Genomic DNA, 18683 nt, shown 5'->3' with positions numbered 1-18683 from the left:
TGCCAAGAGAACACACTAGTCAGAGTAAACAACATCTTCTAACAACACAAGAGACAACTCTATACGTGGATAACACTACATGGTCAATTCCAAAATGACATTGATTATATTCTTTTCAGCTGAAGATGGAGAAGCTCTACATTGCTGTTTCTGTTCAATCACTCTATCATGTCAGACTCTTAGAGATCCCATGAACTGCAGCACATCAGGCTTCCCTGTCCTTCACTAACTCCCAGAGTTTGCTCAAACTTATGTTTATTGTGTCAGTGATGCCATCCAACCATCTCATCCTCTGTCTTCCCCTTCTCCTCCTGCCCTCAATCATTCCCAGAATCAGGGTCTTTTCCAATGAATTGGCTCTTCCCACCAGGTGGCCAAAATATAGGAGCTTCAGTTTCAGCATCAGTCCTTCTAATGAATATTTAGAGCTGATTTCCTTTCAGATTGACTGGTTTGATCTCCTTGCTGCCCAAGAGACTCTTAGGAGTCTTCTCCAACGTCACAATTCAAAAGCATCGGTTCTTCAGTGCTCAGCTTTCTTTATGGTCCATACATGACTACTGGAAAAACCATAGCTTTGACTATATGGATTTTTGTCAGCAAAGTGATGTCTCTTTTTAATATGCTGTCTAGGTTTGTCATAGCTTTTCTTCTAAGGAGCATGCATCTTTTAATTTCATGGCTGCAGTCACTGTCTCTAGTGGTTTTGGAGCCCAAGAAAATTCTGTCTGTCACTGTTTCCAATTTCTCCCCATCTACTTTCCAGTAGTTATGTATGGATGTGAGATTTGGACTATAAAGAAAGCTCAGTGTCAAAGAACTGATGCTTTTGAACTGTCATGTTGGAGAAGACTCTTGAGAGTCCCTTGGACTGCAAGGAGATCCAACCAGTCAATCCTAAGGGAAATCAGTTCTGACTATTCATTGGAAGGAGCAATGCTGAAGCTGAAACTCCAATACTTTGGCCACCTGATGCAAAGAACTGACTCATTGGAAATGACCCTGATGCTGGGAAAGATTGAAGTCAGGAGAAGGGGACAACAGATGATGAGATAGTCGGATGGCATCACCAACTCAATGGACATGAATTTGAGCAAGATCCAGGATTTGGTGATGGACAGGGAAGCCTGGTGTGCTGCAGTCCATGGGGTCTCAAAGAGTCAAATACAACTGAGTAACTGACCTGAACTTGCCATGAAGTGATGGGACCAGATGCCATGATCTTAGTTTTTTTGAATGTTAAGTTTTAAGCCAGCCTTTTCACGCTCCTCTTTCACCTTCATCAAGAGGCTCTTTAGTTTCTCTTTGATTTTTACGATTAGGGTGGTGTCATCTGCATATTTAAGGTTATTGATATTTCTCCTGCCAATCTTGATTCCCACTGGAGCTTTTCACATGATGTACTCTGCATATGGGCTTCCCTTGTAGCTCAGTGGTGAAGAATCCACCTGCAATGCAAGAGTTGCAGGACATGCAGGTTCAGTCCCTGTGTTGGGAAGATCCCCAGGAGGAAGGCATGGCAACCAACTCCAGTCTTGTTGCCTGGAGAATCCCTTGGACAGAGGAGCCTGATGGGCTACAGTCCATAGAGTCACAAACAGTCAAACACGACTGAAGTGACTTAGCACACACTCATGCACTCTGCATATGAGTTAAATAAGCAGGGTGACAATATACAGCCTTGATGTACTCCTTCCCCAATTTTGAACCAAGCCGATGTTCCATGTCTGGTTATGGCTGTTGTTCCTTGACCTGCATACAGGTTTCTTTATTGCCTTCCAGGCTCCTCTGTCCATGGGATTCTCCAGGCAACAATTCTGGAGTGGGTTGCCATGCCCTTCTCCAACAGGTTTCTCAGGAGACAGGTAAGGTGGTCTGATATTCTAATCTGTTTAAGAATTTTCCAGTTTGTTGTGATCCACACAGTCAAAAACTTTAGCATAGCCAACGAAGCAGAAGATATTTTTCGGAATTCTCTTGCTTTCTCTATGATCCAGCAAATGTTGGCAATTTGATCTCTGGTTCCCCTTGCCTTTTCTAAATCCAGCTTGTGCCTTTTGAAGTTCTCAGTTCACTACTGCTGAAGGATGAGATGGCTGGATAGCAAAACCAACTCAATGTGCATGAGGCTGAGCAAACCCCCAGAGAAAGTAAAGGACAGGGAAGCCTGGTGTACTGCAGGCCATTAGGTCACAGAGTCAGACAGGACTCAGCGAGTGAACAACAACAAAACAACCAACTCCTATAGGATCTGGAGTCTGACTATATCTCTCAGATCTCTTCATGTCATACTCCTCTCTTATTCAGGATCCTTTTATCCCACCAATCCATCCCTGGAAGGTAGCATCAATTCTCAAAGCAAAGTCTTCATGCATGGTGTTCCCTCTGGCTAGAATACTTTTCCTCTTTTACTACCCATTTCATTAATATGTATCATTCCATCTCAGCTTGAATATCACTTCCTCAGACTGTCCCTAACCATCAAATCTAAATTTTGCTCCCTGCTATTATTTTCTAGCTAAATACCCTGCTTTTCTCATATAAAGTTGTAATTATACATTGTAACATAATTTGTGATTATATGTTGTGTGATTGATTACTAAACTGTCTTAATACACTGAACATCCTGATTCATTCATATTTGTTAAACATCTCCTATGAGGTATCATGAGATTGGTGCCATGTCAATTCACTTCACCGTTGCCTAATAGAGTATCAGGTATGTGGTAAAATGTACTCAACTTGTTGAATGAATAAATGAATGAATGGATAATGATGACTACATTAGACATACAAAACCAGAGGATCAAGAAACACTCTCGTGGTGTCTGGCTATCCCTTCTACTAAGGCTATTAATATAAGGTAATTTGATATTTAATCAAATTTGTGTCCTTTGCTGCTCTCTTCTGAGATCACAGCACTTGAGAGATATCCTCTCATTAAATTTTATACATTTCTTCATTTGTTGACTTGCCCAGTTTTTAGAGAAACTGCGATATCTAACTGTTCCATCAGTTCAGTTCAGTCGCTCAGTCCTATCTGACTCTTTGTGACCCCATGGACTGCAGTATGCCAGGCTTCCCTGTTCATCACCACTCCTGGAGCTTGCTTAAATTCATGTCCATTGAGTCAGTGATGCCATCCAACCATTTCATCCTCTATCATCCCCTTCTTCTCCTGCCTTTAATCTTTTCCAGCATCAGGGTCTTTTCCAATGAGTCAGTTCTTTGCATCAGGTGGCCAAAGAGTTGGAGTTTCAGCTTCAGCATCAGTCCTTCCAGTGAATAGTCAGGCTGGTTTCCTTTAGGATGGACTGGTTGGATCTCCTTGCAGTCCAAGGGACTCTCAAGAGTCTTCTCCAACACCACAGTTCAAAAGCATCAATTCTTTGACACTGAGCTTTCTTTATAGTCCAAATGTCACATCCATACATGACTACTGGAATAACCATAGCTTTGACTAGATGCACCTTTGTTGACTAAGTAATGACTCTGCTTTTTAACACGCTTTCTAGGTTGGTCATAACTTTTCTTCCAGGGAGTAAGCTTCTTTTAATTTCATGGCTGCAGTCACCACATGCAGTGATTTTGGAGCCCCAAATAATAAAGTTTGTCACTGTTTCCATCATTTCCCTGTCTATTTGCCACGAAGTGATGGGACCAAATGCCATGATCTTAGTTTTTTTAATGTTGAGTTTTAAGCCAACTTTTTCACTCTTCTCTTTCACTTTCATCAAGAGGCTCTTTAGTTCTACTTTGCTTTCAGCCATAAGAGTGGTGTCATCTGCATACCGGAGGTTATTGATATTTCTCCCAGCAATCTTGAATCCAGCTTCTGTTTTACCCAGTCCAGCATTTCTCATGATGTGCTCTGCACATAAGTTAAATAAGTAGGGTAACAATATATAGCCTTGACATACTCCTTTCCCAATTTGGAACCAGTCTGTTGTTCCATGTCCAGTTCTAACTGTTGCTTCCTGACCTGCATACAGGTTTCTCAAGAGGCAGATCAGGTGGCCTGGCATTCCCATCTCTTTCAGAATTTTCCACAGTTTGTTGTGATCCACGCAGTCAAAGGTTTTGGCATAGGCAATAAAGCAGAAGTAGATGTTTTTCTGGAACTCTCTTGCTTTTTGATGATCCAACGGATGTTGGCAATTTGACCTCTGGTTCCTCTGCCTTTTCTACATCTAGCTTGAACATCTGGAAGTTCACTGTTCATGTACCGTTGAAGCCTGACTTGGAGAATTTTGAGCATTACTTTGCTAGAGTATGAGATGAGTGCAATTGTGCAGTAGTTTGAGCATTCCTTGACGTTACCTTTCTTTGGGATTGGGATGAAAAGTGACATTTTCCAGTCCTGGGGCCACTGCTGAGTTTTCCAAATTTGCTGGCATACTGAGTGCAGCACTTTCACAGCATCATTTTTTAGAATTTGAAATAGCTCAACTGGAATTCCATCACCTCCACTAGCTTTGTTCATAGTGATGCTTCCTAAGGCCCATTTAACTTCACACTCCAGGATGTCTGGCTCTAGGTGAGTGATCACACCATCATGGTTATCTGGGTCATGAAGGTCTTTTTTGTATAGTTCTTCTGTGTATTCTTGCCACCTCTTCTTAATATCTTCTGCTTTTGTTAGGTCCATACCATTTCTGTCCTTTATTGTGCCCATCTTTGCATGAAATGTTCCCTTGGTATCTCTAATTTTCTTGAAGAGATCTCTATTTCCCATTCTATTGTTTTCCTCTATTTCTTTGCATTCATCACTGAGGAAGGCTTTCTTATCTCTCCTTGCTATTCTTTGGAACTCTGCATTCAAATGGGTATATCTTTCCTTTTCTCCTTTGCCTTTAGCTTCTCTTCTTTTCTCAGCTATTTGTAAGGCTTCCTCAGACAAGAGTTTTAAAAATGCAACAATTTTGCATTTCTTTTTCTTGGGGATGGTCTTGATCACGGCCTCCTGTACAAAGTCACGAACCTCTGTCCATAGTTCTTCAGGCACCCTGTCTATCAGATCTAAACACTTGAAGCTATTTGTCACTTCCACTGTATAATCATAAGGGATTTGAGTTAGATCAAATCTGAATGGTCTAGTGGTTTTCCTTACTTTCTTCAATTTAAGTCTAAATTTGCCAATAAGTAGTTCATGATCTGAGCCACAGTCAGCTCCTGGTCTTGTTTTTGCTGACTGTATAGAGCTTCTCCATCTTTGGCTGCAAAGAATATAATCAAGCAAAACTCAACATTCATTGGCCATCTGGTGATATCCATGTGTAGAGTCTTCTCTTGTGTTGTTGGAAGAGGGTGTTTGCTATGACCAGTGCATTCTCTTGGCAAAGCTCTATTAGCCTTTGCCCTGCTTCATTCTGTACTCCAAGGCCAAATTTGCCTGTTATCCCTGGTATTTCTTGACTTCCTACTTTTGCATTCCAGTCCCCTATAATGAAAAGGACATCTTTTTTGGGTGTTCATTCTAGAAGGTCTTATAGGTCTTCATAGAACTGTTCAACTTCAGCTTCTTCAGCATTACTGGTCAGGGCATAGATCTGGATTGTTGTGATATTGAATGGGTTGCCTTGGAAATGAACAGAGATCATTCTGCCATTTTTGAGATTGTATCCAAGTACTGCATTTCGGACTCTTTTGTTGACTATGATGGCTACTCCATTTCTTCTAAGGGATTCTTGCCTACAATAGTAGATATAATGGTCATATGAGTTAAATTCACCCATTCCAGTCCATTTTAGTTCACTGAGTCCTAAAATGTCAATGTCCACTCTTGCCATCTCCTGTTTGACCACTTCCAGTTTGTCTTGATTCGTGGACCTAACATTCCAGGTTCTTATGTAATATTGCTTTTTACAGCATCAGACCTTGCTTCCATTACCAGTCCCATCCACCACTGGGTGTTTTTGCTTTGGCTTCATCTCTTCATTCTCTGTGGAGTTAATTCTCCACTGATCTCCAGTAGCATATTGGGCACCTACTGACCTGGGAAGTTCTTCTTTCAGTGTCCTATGCTTTTGCCTTTTCATACTGTTCATGGGGTTCTCAAGGCAAGAACACTGAAGTAGTTTGCCATTCCCTTCTCCAGTGGATCACGTGTTGTCAGAACTCTCCACCGTGACCCATCCTTGTCGAGTGGCCCTACACAGCTTGTCTTAGAGTTTCATTGAATTAGACAAGGCTAACATAAGCCTCGGAGAAGGCAATGGCACCCCACTCCAGTACTCTTGCCTGGAAAATCCTAAGGACAGAGGAGCCTGGTAGGCTGCAGTCCATGGGGTCGCTAAGAGTCGGACACTACTGAGCGACTTCATTTTTGCTTTTAACTTTCATGCACTGGAGAAGGAAATGGCAACCCACTCCAGTGCTCTTGCCTGGGGAATCCCAGGGACGGGGGAGCCTGGTGGGCTGCTGTCTATGGGGTCGCACAGAGTTGGACACGACTGAAGGGACTTAACAGCAGCAGCAGCAGCAACATAAGTCTCTTATCCTTCTCCAACAGAGGGCAGACAGAATGAAAACCACAATCACAGAAAACTAACCAATCTGATCACATGGACCACAGCCTTGTCTAACTCAATGGAACTATGAGTCATGCAGGAATATCTAAGTGTTAGCCTAAGGATAGAACAAGTTTACAACAGAGCCAGTGATAGAATTTGTCTCTACTTTTAAACTAGTTTAGTATTTTTCACACTTGCTAGGGGTTAAAGAAAATATATTGGGGATTTATCCACATCAGTAGGTTTGTAAAACTGAAAACTTCCTTCTTAAATGTAGTACTATAAATACTCCTGTGCACATAGCATATTTGATGAGATACACCTTAAGGTCAAGAACTCTTTTTTCATGGTCATTTTTCTTTCTTAATTTCCTTGTGAGAAAATGATAAGGACAACAGTTAAATAACTCAGTCACTGTTGTAGAATGAATTCATGTTAAAGCTTCATTCTGGGGTTTTGAGTTGACCTGTATAGACACACTGCTATGTTTTTCATCCTCATTTGAAGAATGGTTTATACACTTTATAAAAAATCCCAATTATGCCATTGCTAAGACTTTAACATATGAAACAGCTTCCCAGGGGCACAGTGGCAAAGAATCCACCTGGCAATGTAGGAAACACAAGAGGTGTGGGTTCTCAGAGACATGACTGAGCACACACACACACACACACACACACACACACACACACACACACACACAAATAAAACAGAGATTAATAGGATCCAGGATGCTTTGAGTCTGGCTAGGGAAACATTTTCTGTAACATTCTACTCAATTTTTTCTGTATCATTCATACATGTGCTGTTCTGTTCTCAGTTGCTCAGTCATGTCTAACTCTTTGTGACCCCATGGACTTTGTGACCCCATGGACTGTAGCCTGCCAAACTCCTCTGTCCATGGAGTTTTCCAGGCAAGAACACTGGAGTGGGTTGCCATTTCCTTCTCCAGAGGATCTTCCCAACCAGAGATTGAGCCCATATCTCTTGTGCTTCCTGCATTGGCAGGTGGATTCTTTACCACTTTGCCACCTGGGAAGCTCCATTCATACATGTAAATATTTCTTAAAATATGCTTAAGCCATAAATTAGTTTCAACTGGCCTAAATGAGAATTTTCCTCACATTGGTTTGAGTGTATAGATAATCCCTGAAGTAAAAGAATGACATGTGACTTGAAATATAATTGCAAATAAAATTTGGATTGTATTTCTGCTGGTTATGTCAAGTATGGTATGATATTTTGAAGTCTAATGTACTAACTATGTCAAAGAATGGTTGTCAAATTTCATATTGATGAGACAAGTGCTCGGGCCTGGTGCACTGGGAAGACCCAGAGGAATCAGGTGGAGAGGGAGGTAGGAGGGGGGATCGGGATGGGGAATACATGTAACTCCATGGCTGATTCATGTCAATGTATGACAAAACCCACTGAAATGTTGTGAAGTAATTAGCCTCCAACTAATAAAGAAAAAAAGAAAAAAAAAAAAAAAGAAATTCATCAAAACATAGGGGTATATCTTCTAAGGAAATATGCTAATTTGAAGAGGTTTTTTTTTAAATTGAATTAGAGTATCTAGTACTTTTTTTTTTTTTCAACCTATACTAATCCTGTCAGGTGATCTGGCAAGACCTCTAATTCTATTGGTGTTAGAATATAATCTGTCTCCTGGACTTTGAAGCCATGTCTTTTCTTCAGAGGAGATAAGGAAAATTCTCTTATCTTAGGTCTGGAAGAAACACGGAATCCAGGATCAAGGTAGTGGTGTAGTTATATTCCCAGACATAGCACAAGATTTTCAAGCCTGAAGAAAAAGATTAATCTCCTTAAAAAAGGACTTTGCTAACTTGGGCCTGGACATGGCAATCCTGTTTCCAGCCATCCTATATATAAGCTTTAGCAGTCAGAAGTTTGTTTGCTTTAATTTTGATGTGGCTCATCTTTTCTTAGCTGCTCATATTCAAGATTTGGAAAAGAAGGAAGAGTGGTGAGCTGAGCGATTCATTGGATTCTCATGAGGAACTCTTGAGAAATTTTATTATTCCTGAGTTTTAAACACTTGTGACTTTAATATAAATTTGGTATGAATCTTGACTTTTTTTTCTCTGCCTTTTAGTAATTATATTTTGGTATTCCTATTGAGTGTGATAGTAGGTATACATTTATAATTCATGGGTGTTTGGGATTTTGTTTGTTTTAAAATTCACTACCTTTTTAATATGATGCCTTAAGTGTTTGTAATTCAGTATTAAACTAAACTTATTTTAAAATGTACTTTATCATAAATATCTCTGTTTTTCATGTGTTTTTCAGAAAGCATTTGGTTTCTTAAAGCCATTAATGTGGGAGTTCAGGATTTAGTTCTTTGTAGTCATACGTGGTATGGATATTTACAGTTTTCTCTAGTTAATTTGTTCACTGTTGATCACTATGCCCTTTAGCCAAAATTGGCTGGTGAAGAAGTGTTAATCTTTTTGTTCTCTTAAGAGGATGTTGGATCTGAAGTAGCTTCTAAGGTGTAGATCAACTCATCTGGGAAATGAAAGATGATATGAGGATTTTTTACTTTGTAAAGTGCCTTTAACAGGTGATCACATTTCATCCTAGGAGTGCTGCTGGAGAGGAATATATTGATTTGGCTTTTGTTATCCTTGGGTCTTCCAGGTCTTGAGTTTCTTAGATCTTCGGTTCTTTTTGTTATTATTTATTGTTCAATTTGAGAGTAGAAAATAGATATCATGTCTCTTCTTAAGAATAAACCTGAAAGGCTTTTCAAGAGTGAGCTGTTTGGGGGGCAAGTTTGTGTTCCCAGTCTTATTTCTATTCTAGGATTCAGTATTGTCCTTGGGATGTAAACAGACTTCAATAAATATTGAAGGGAAGAGTCAGAGAATTAACTATCACTTATGGCTTATGAGAGGTCACAGTTACTACTATTTCCAATTCATTGATATGAAACAGAGACAATAAAGAAACCACTTAGGATCGATCACACAATGTGAATGACACAGAAAAGATCTTTAAGTGGTAGAAAAGAGTATATGTTGCATTTTTAGTTTTGTACTGTAGTCAAGAAGCAACGAGGAGCTATTTAATGATTTTAAACAAGAAAGTATCAGTGTGTAAACTAAGAGTATGTAAATAGCAACTATATGGTATAACAAGATGTAGATTTTTTTGTGAAGTTTGTAAAGTAGGATTTCACACAGCTTTGAAGAATTGACAGGATGTAGACTAGTTGAAAAAATTAATCCAACAAATGTACAGTCCTAAATTTTGTCATCAGATTCTACCATCTTATGTTGGCTAAATGATTCACAATCCGTTTTGTTAATTATTCCTCATCGTTGTCTTTATCAACTGCATTTTATAATGAGACAAGTTCAATATAAAGAAGTTTTGTGGTCTTTGACACCATTGGCAGTGTGCCAAGACACTGAGAGATGGATTTACAAATTTTAAATGTACAGTCTGAAAATCTGAAAATCACATATTTCTCCTTTGACTTCTCTTTTTTCTTATTCCTTGTAGTCATTCTATCATGTCCTAAGAATTTTCTCTGATGAAATTTGCATGCAAGATTAGGAAAAGAAGAGAAAAAAGTAGTCAGAGGTGGGGAGTACTAAGATGCCTTGCATTCTAGCTGGTGGCTATAGCTGAAGGCAGTGAATGAACATCAATAGTGTCTCTAGTGTCTGACAGGAGTCAGTCTTGGTCTTCAGTGTTAATTTTTTTTTTTTTTTTTTGCATAGGACTTTGCCTTGATTCCTTATAGTATTCTTATGAAATAGCTGTATGTCCCACCTTGAGTGTTTAAGAATCATCTGGGCATTTTACTTCCCCCACATCCTTATATTTGCCCAGAAACTGAGCTGAAGACTCTGCTTATAAACTGCAAGGATTGAAAATAACAGCTAAAAAAGTGATGGTGCTTCATAGATATATTTAGTGATTTTTGGGGTCAGTAATCATAATAAGCAACTTTTATTTAAATGTAAACATGATTTTTTTTTTTTATAAAAAGCACTTTCTCTTTAAAAGACTGGTTTTCACTGAAACTCATTCTAGCTTTTAAGCAGAGAGTTAGAGACAAAGACAATTTGCAAAATATGCAGCCAATTCAGGAGTTTAATTTTAAGTTTAATTTTAAACATTTTAAAATTTGTTTTCAGATTACAGTTCACTGTGATATTTCAATTGCTTTTAAGTATTACAAAGATACATATTAGGATAACTTTACAATAAAGAAATTTCCAATTTTTCTTATTCTGTACATTAAAAATGAAAGTAAAATGAGAGTTATGTAGTCCTGTGGATAGCAATTCTTTTCATGTAATGTTCATAGTATGGTCATTAGATCACAGGTTCTCTGATTTGCATGTGAATGGGGAAATTAAATAACACTCCTGAAAGACCTTTGTTTGAAGGTTTTAGTAATTTTCATTAGGGGTCAAGTCTTCAAAATTTATATGAATAGAAAAATAAGGAAATAATCGTGTACAAATAAAAAGGCCTGTGTTTTTACTTAAAGACAACACACAGTCAATTTTTCCAGAGGATGTATAATTTTACTATTGGTAAATTTGGAGAACTAGACATATTTTTGAGAGAATCTTTGGTTTATGTTGGGAGTAGCAATAATTTATAGCTAATATGTGTCCCTGAAGACTCTATCATTGTTTTGCTCTTTAAAAAGTATTGATTGATTGACTTATTAGTTATTAATTAATCCAGTTAGTTAATGGTAGAAAACCAGTCATTTATGGAAAGTGACTTTATTAAGTCAGAATTTTTAATAATTTGAGGAATGTAGTCACCAATTTTAGAAAAAATATTATTCTAACTCAATAATCCTTTCTTTTCCAAAGTTATGTATTGGTGTACCATCCAGAGCAACTAATACAGTGCTGATACTTCTTTCTTTATACAACTTTCTTTCTTTCATTTGTCTTTGTTTCTACAAAATGTCTAATCATTTCTTTTGTAAGGTTTTTATTATTACACATTGACTTCAACTTCTATTCCCAGCCCATTAGCTTTTAAAAACAAATTTTTGAAACTTTGAAACTGTCAACTTTTAACAATCAATACTTTGTTTTTCCAGTCCACAAAGCATTCAAGAATATTCTCTTGAAATAATCAATCCCTTAATTTGAGTTCAGTTTGCAACAACATTATGTATTTCCCTCTTCCTGTCAGCTGGGGATGATCTTGAACAAGTGAAGAAGAGGTTTAAAATAAATGATATCAAATAACCAATACCAGAATAAAACAATTAACTCTTCAACACCCCAGGGAATGTCAGGAGTTAACATCCAAATAGGCATTTTTAACTGTTAGCAGTTTGTAGAATTTAAGTAACAGGATATTTTTTCCTCCTCTTATTTCTTCCCTTCTCTGTTTCCTTTTGCTTTTTCTCCTCTAGAGCATTACTTTTCTCCAATTTTTTTTTACCCTTGATAAAAGAAAAAAGGCACCCTGTCTTTCAGTGACTCATCTTAGACAACTCTGCTCTGTGTTATGTGGCAGCCTGGACAGGAGGAGAGTTTGGGGGAGGATGGCTGCACATAGGGCATCCATGCACGTAGGGCATCCACGCACGTAGGGCATCCACACACGTAGGGCATCCATGCATGTAGGGCTGAGCCCCTGCTGTTCACCTGAAACTATCCCAACATTGTTAACCAGCTATATTCCAATACAAAATAAAAAGTTTAGAAAAAAAGGAGAAATTTCCAAATCTGGAAGAAGCGATAGGTGTGTGTCCATTCATGGGAATTCGTAATAACAATTTAAGAAGAGGGAACTTTACTGTTTGTGAGAGTGGTGGTCTGATCATTAGGAGGTCAGAGTACATCTTCCTGGACCAAGTTCTCTTGAAAACAAGAGGTCATGAAGGAAATCAGATTTAATGTAGCAAATGTACTATACCATGGGGTAGAGTAGAAATGTGTGTTGGTGGCCTGTTTTAGTTTAAAAAAAAGTCTTCTACGTCATTACCAGGTAACTTGCCACCCCTTTAGGAGGCTGGTAGTTTCAAGACACATTGCACAACTTGCTTCTTTGTGATCCCCAAATATGTTTAATTTAAAGAGGGTCCAATATTCTCCCAGCCCATGACCTAGATTACCATTGGTAACCCCTCCTCATGGATAGGGTTGCTCTTTAGAGCCTTGCAAAATCTTTTCTATTTACTTTGGGCAGAAGTTAAGAATTAACAAGCCCATCAGAGCTGTTCATTCTGTTTCGCACATTAAAAGATGGTTTAGTTGCAGTGATAATCATTGTGCAAAAAAGGCTGATGATGAATTAAATTAAAAAATTTTCCTTAGAAATATTTTACTCTTTAGAATGACAATTGCCTAAGGATTTAACCATTTTATCTTATGAAGTTTAAGCTGTAGGCAAGTTTAGGCTAAAATTTAAAGAAATGTTTAGGCTAAAATTAAGTTTGATTTATGTAATTATTAGTTTCTTTCACTAACTGTTTCATCATTTACAAAATTATTTCTTTTTGAAATGTAGTAATTGTTAGGAACTTATGTTTCTACAATGATTTCTACTAAAAACTTTAGATTTGGTGTTTAACTCAAGAATTATGAGGTGACTATTCATTTAGGTATCTATTTCTTATATCTATGAAACAGAGCAATTGGAAAAGATGATTTTAAAAATAACTTTCAGCTATATAAAACTATCTATCACAAAATTATGTTCTCTGATTGATGAGAATTTAGGCAATACTTTTAAAAAGAAATTAATTTCCTACAAAGGATCTTTTAGTTGGAAACAATCCTGCTTTCTGTTATACAGTGTCTGATAAATAGAAAGCACTCAATAAATAGTCCCTAAATTATTTTCTAAAACCAGGTTGTTTTTTTTTTAAGCAATTCTAGACTTTAAAAGCAATCATGAAAATTCAATGGCATTAAATTATTCAGATTCTGAAGTAACATAAAAGAATAGGATCTAACATAGAAAAATATAAAATTTCCTTTGCTATTTTAGGTAAGTTGGGCTGAATCAGTTAGCCAACCAGAAGTATAACTCTCAGACCAATTAGTTTCACTAGATAGATCGCTAGAAAAATTTTATAGTTTTATTTCTATATTACCTTCTTCATGTTTATATTATTTTAATTTTAAACATGATAATATCATGTATAATAAATCATACTTTCTTCTTATTATTTGATTTTTACTGAACTTACATTTTATCCATTTCCAGGTCATGTCATAGTATTTCTAGCATTGCAACCTCCACAATCTTGTGAATTATCCTTCCTGTGAAATTCGTCTTAACCAGCCCACTCTAAGTCATTTTGTGTTGTTGCCTCTGTTTTTCCCAGATGTAGTTGACATGCTGGAAAGAGGATGAACATTGGCTAAGAGCTGAGTTCTCATCTTGGCTTTGGAACTTATTAGCTGTGTCATCATGGGCAAGCTACTTAATTCCCTGGGACCTACTCAACATCTTCATCTGTAAAACAGGGATATAATTAATTACAAGTTAGCACAGAGATTGCTTTTAAGATTAGCAAAAATGGTATTCCAAGTGCCTTGCCCAAGATATGGCACTTAGTAGGTGATCAAAAAATGGAAAATACTTCAACTATCAAGCAGTATCATATTTATCATCATTGGACTCATTAAAATTGATTTATTTAAGTACTTATTTGCACTTACTGGCATAATAGTGAGTAGTGTATATATCTCATAGGTGTAAATATATGTTATTATATTGTGGTTACAAATTCCAATGTTTTAAATTCTATTGTAGGATCTTAAAAATTTAATACCCAAGAATTTCCTCTTTAAAATATTTTTTTAAAGACTTTTAGGAAGACTGAAAATTTTTGGTTAGGAATCCTACATGACCGGTTCTAAATCTAGTTATCTCATGGTCAACATTTTATTTTTTTGTGTGTTACAGGTTATTCAATATTTAACTTCCTAGTGAACCTTGAATTTTCTTTCTTAAATTTGACCCTAAATTCTGCCTTCTATGTATGATTTATGATTTAATGATTTATAGCTTTAATGATTATAGCTCACCACGATTAACTTTGGGTAGCTGCTATATTTTATGACTACTATATATGCTTTTTGGCTTATTTCTATCTAATCCTCTACAATTTGTGTTTGTAACTTGTTTTTCTTCCTCTTTTTGGACTGACTTACATTTGACCTCACTTTGTTGTACTTTCATCTGTTTGTGTTTGACTATGTCTCCAGTTTGCCAAGGTCACTGTGAATTCTGAATCAACTTTCTAAGGCATTGCCCACTATGCTCTTCTCATCCCACAGATAGAAAGCTTGTTTTGCTCACTGTGTAATTCACTGTTTCCTCCTACATTTATATGCGTTCTCCAGTAAATACATATGTACATAATAATGCCCTAGAATGTATATTCAATGCACTTGAAGTAGATTATGTCTAACATTTCTACAGAGTCTAGTAAAGTCTCTTTTTTAAAGGCAGAAATTAGTATGACAGTATTTATTCTTTACAAACACATGCTGCTTGTACCAACTAACTTGTTCTCCCTAAGTTTTTTTTTTCAGTCTTAAAAATGATTTTTTTTTTATTGTCCTAGAATATAATCACGTGTACCTAGAATTTTAATCTGTGAAATCATTATGACAAGATCTCTTTTCCAGCTTCATTTTTTCTCTTCCTTTGAATCACTTCAACTTTTATGCTATCAAATGTTAGATTGATAAGCACATTCATGAAAATTGGTTCTTCACCTTCTATTCCTCAAAATGCCAATTGAATCTTAATGAATGTGTCTTAATGATTGGATTTTCAAAGACATCTGGTTATTTAAAAATCTCCTCATCTAACAGCCTAACATCTATTGTCATTATTGACAAATCTTCTCCCTGGTCAAACTTTGAGGAATCCTTCTACTAGCTTATCCTAGTTTCTATGATGAGAGAAAGTACTCCTTTTTATGTGAGTACAAACTTGCACCGCTTTTCTTCATAGAGTAGCCCTTTTTTGGTCCATAGTCTCATTTGTGACAGTGTTTCTTATTATATTAGCCTAATAAAAATCAGAATTGAGTCATATGGCAGTTCTATTTCCAGTTTTTTAAGGAATCTCCACACTCTTCTCCATAGTGGCTGTACTAGTTTGCATTCCCAGGATGGGGAACACATGTAAATCTATGGCTGATTCATGTCAATGTATGTCAAAAACCACTACAATATTGTAAAGTAATTAGGCTCCAACTAATAAAAATAAATGGAAAAAAATCAGAATTGAACCCTAAAAATCACTTCTACCTTTTCTATTCTATTTTCCTGCATCTTTGCTCAAATGCTAAATAGAACTCTTTTTTGGAGATGGTGGTTCTTTACCTTCTTTTACTCTGAATTGTTTGCTCTCCAGACATACCTTGCTTCTTGCTTTATCTCTTCAAAATAGCCTTTTGTAAAATTCTTAATTGACAGCTTTCTTTTCCTATTCCTAAATATCTTTATTTCCTCTTATGCTCATCTGACATAATTTTACCTGCTTCTGCTTAAATAAGCATCATTGATCAGGCAGGAACTCAATATCCAGGAATCCATTCATTCATTCAATCATTTTTTGAACACACCTCTTGCATGCCTGTTATATTAGAGACTTTTTGAAAGATGTGTCACTATCTTAGAGTGTTTCTGATTCAATACTTAGCAAGATACACTTCAAGAAGGCTGTTGGCAGTTTTTGTACTTTTTAAAAAGAATTGCTAATGCTATATTTTCTCTTTATTCTAAAACGTAAAGCCTTTATTATCTAGGATGAGCTGGTTTCATTTTTTCCAACTGGTACCAGGTCTCCCTTACTTATACCAGTGGATCACCCAAAAGAAGGAATTAGTACACTTGAAATTAGTGCAAATATAGGCTGTCAACGAGTGTTGCTTTATGTTTCCTTTTAAGAGGGTTTCTTGATCATTAGTGTTAATGGATTAATGGGAGCAAAAAGATGCAAGAAAATAAGAACAAATAGCACTAAACAAAGGCATATGGAAGTGTTTGACTTCACGAGTAATTTAAAATTCAAATGAAAACAAATATAATTTCCTGTGCTCAAATAAGCAAATAAGAAATAATACCTAAAGTTGACAAGTGTGCATTAAAAGAGACATTTACATATTGTGATTGGTATGTTTTAGGTACATTCTTTTTGAAGAGAGATTTGGCATTGTTTATAAAATATGGCAATATTGATGTACATCATAGCAATAATAGAAGCAATAAAAATGAAAGATTTTGTAGCCATTTCAATTAAGGTTTGATAAGAACATGTAATAACATTGAACATACCTTAAATATAGTATTACCCTACAAAAGCATAATGCAAGTTGATCACTGCTTTCAAAACTATGACTTGTATATAGAAATAAATGATAGAGGAAGATATGTTAAAATAAGAATAGAGGTTATGTTTGCGTGGTAGGCCATTATGTATTTTTCAGTATTATCCACATTTCTTTAAATAATAGATGAAACTAAATACCATTTAGTGATGGATACAATAACATTTTCAATAACAGATATCCTAATGACAAATTCTTAAATTAAATATCCTCAGGGATTTGGAAGACAGAATGTTTCTATTTCTCTTAAGAAATGATAAATAATTATGTTAAGGGTACTTTACTTGCTCTCTCTCTATAAATATGTATATGTTTTAATCTCCTTATATACATATATATATACATATTTATTCATACAAATATTTAAGGTATTTTCCAATTTATGGAAGAAATAAAAAGCCTTATCAGCACTAGATTAAGAAGTAGCAGAATGTATTACATTTAGAATGGATAAACAACAAAGTCTTAATGCATAACAAAGGAAAATATATGGTGATAAGCCGTAGTATAAAAGAATGCAAGAAAAAGAATGTATATGTGTGTATAGTTGAGTCACTTTGTAGTGACTCAACAGAGAGATTGTCACAACACTGTAAATCAGCTATACTTTGATTTAAAAATGTAAAAAAGTAATAGAGCATCACCATCAAAATTGAGAAATATTTAGCTTAATAATTCTTAATTTTCCATATGGCATTGTACGAAACAGTAGCCTAGTACTGCAAACAGTGATAACTATGATAAATGTACCCGCAGAAAAGAAGGAGTAAATTCATAAGCAGTATTTCACTGTTTTGAGTGAGTGACTTATATGATTAGAGGACTCTGAATGACATGGGTCATCCAAAATGCATTTCAAATACAGATTCCCTCAACCTTCTGTGTGTATGCGTGTGCATGCCGTTCCCTGCTTAGTTGTATTCAGACAGCTTATGTGAGAGGAGGACCATGTAAATGTGACCAGAGGAAACAAATCATTCCAGTCTGAAAAATACTTTTGTTTAAAATATGTTGAAAATTCTTTCACAAAAATGTAATATTTCTACTAATATTTTTATCTCTTTCATATTGACTATTAGTCAGCTCTTGTCACCCCACTCCCTTGATTGGCTGTTTAGTCACTCAGTCATGTTTGACTCTTTGTGACCCCATGGGCTGTAGCCCGCCAGGCTCCTCTGTCCATGGGATTTTCCAGGCAAGAACACTGGAGTGGGGTGCCATTTCCTTCTCCAGAGGATATTTCCGACCCAGGGATCGAACCTGCATCTCCTGTTATTCTAATGTAAACTCCCTCACTGATGTAATTTTCTTTTTCAGTTTGGTTGTAGATTTCAGTTCATTTTGATCACTTAAATCTGAATCTACCCACCATTTAATTTATTGGTCTTTCCAATTCTTAAGATGTTGGTAGAATCATGATGCATGAATTTTCAGAATATTTAACCAAACTCTCCAAATCTTCTGCCCCTTCTCCTTTCATTATGATAACCAGAAACATGGACCATATCCTACATCCAACATGTTTTACTGAAAAAAATGAAAGCCCATTACAACTCTCAGGCTTATAGTTTTTGTTAGATTCTAGAGTCAAGGAATTATATCCTAAAGTTGTTGATACCTTTTTGGAAAAGCATGTTCAATTTACCATGCTTTTTGGCCAACTGTTAGAAGTGATTATGAAGTCAGTTACTAATGTCTTTTCCTTGTTCAAATTCTGGACTCCTCAGTATCCCAACTGTCATATTTAATCAAAATGCAGAGTATAAAGGGGAAAACATGCCACAGTGTTCACTGTATGG

General features: G+C 36.3%; 1 protein-coding gene across 3 annotated transcripts in view; it reads left to right on the top strand.

The window, feature by feature from the left end:
• The window catches only part of CPS1 (carbamoyl-phosphate synthase 1), a 193325-nt gene that overhangs the window by 30039 nt on the left and 144603 nt on the right, over positions 1–18683 (top strand). The window contains exon 1 of one of the 3 annotated variants that reach the window (XM_061148838.1): positions 8137–8270. The exons of 1 other annotated variant lie outside the window; for it this stretch is intronic. The gene's annotated coding sequence lies outside the window, so the exon portion shown is untranslated. Of the gene's footprint in view, positions 1–8136; positions 8594–18683 lie in introns of those variants that run through there. One more of the 3 variants, XM_061148834.1, reaches the window with a different exon arrangement.

This window comes from Dama dama, chromosome 8, assembly GCF_033118175.1.
Source record: "Dama dama isolate Ldn47 chromosome 8, ASM3311817v1, whole genome shotgun sequence".
Classification (NCBI taxonomy): Eukaryota; Metazoa; Chordata; class Mammalia; order Artiodactyla; family Cervidae; genus Dama; species Dama dama.
Note: the sequence above shows the minus strand (reverse complement) of the source record. Positions and strands in the feature narration are given on the sequence as shown.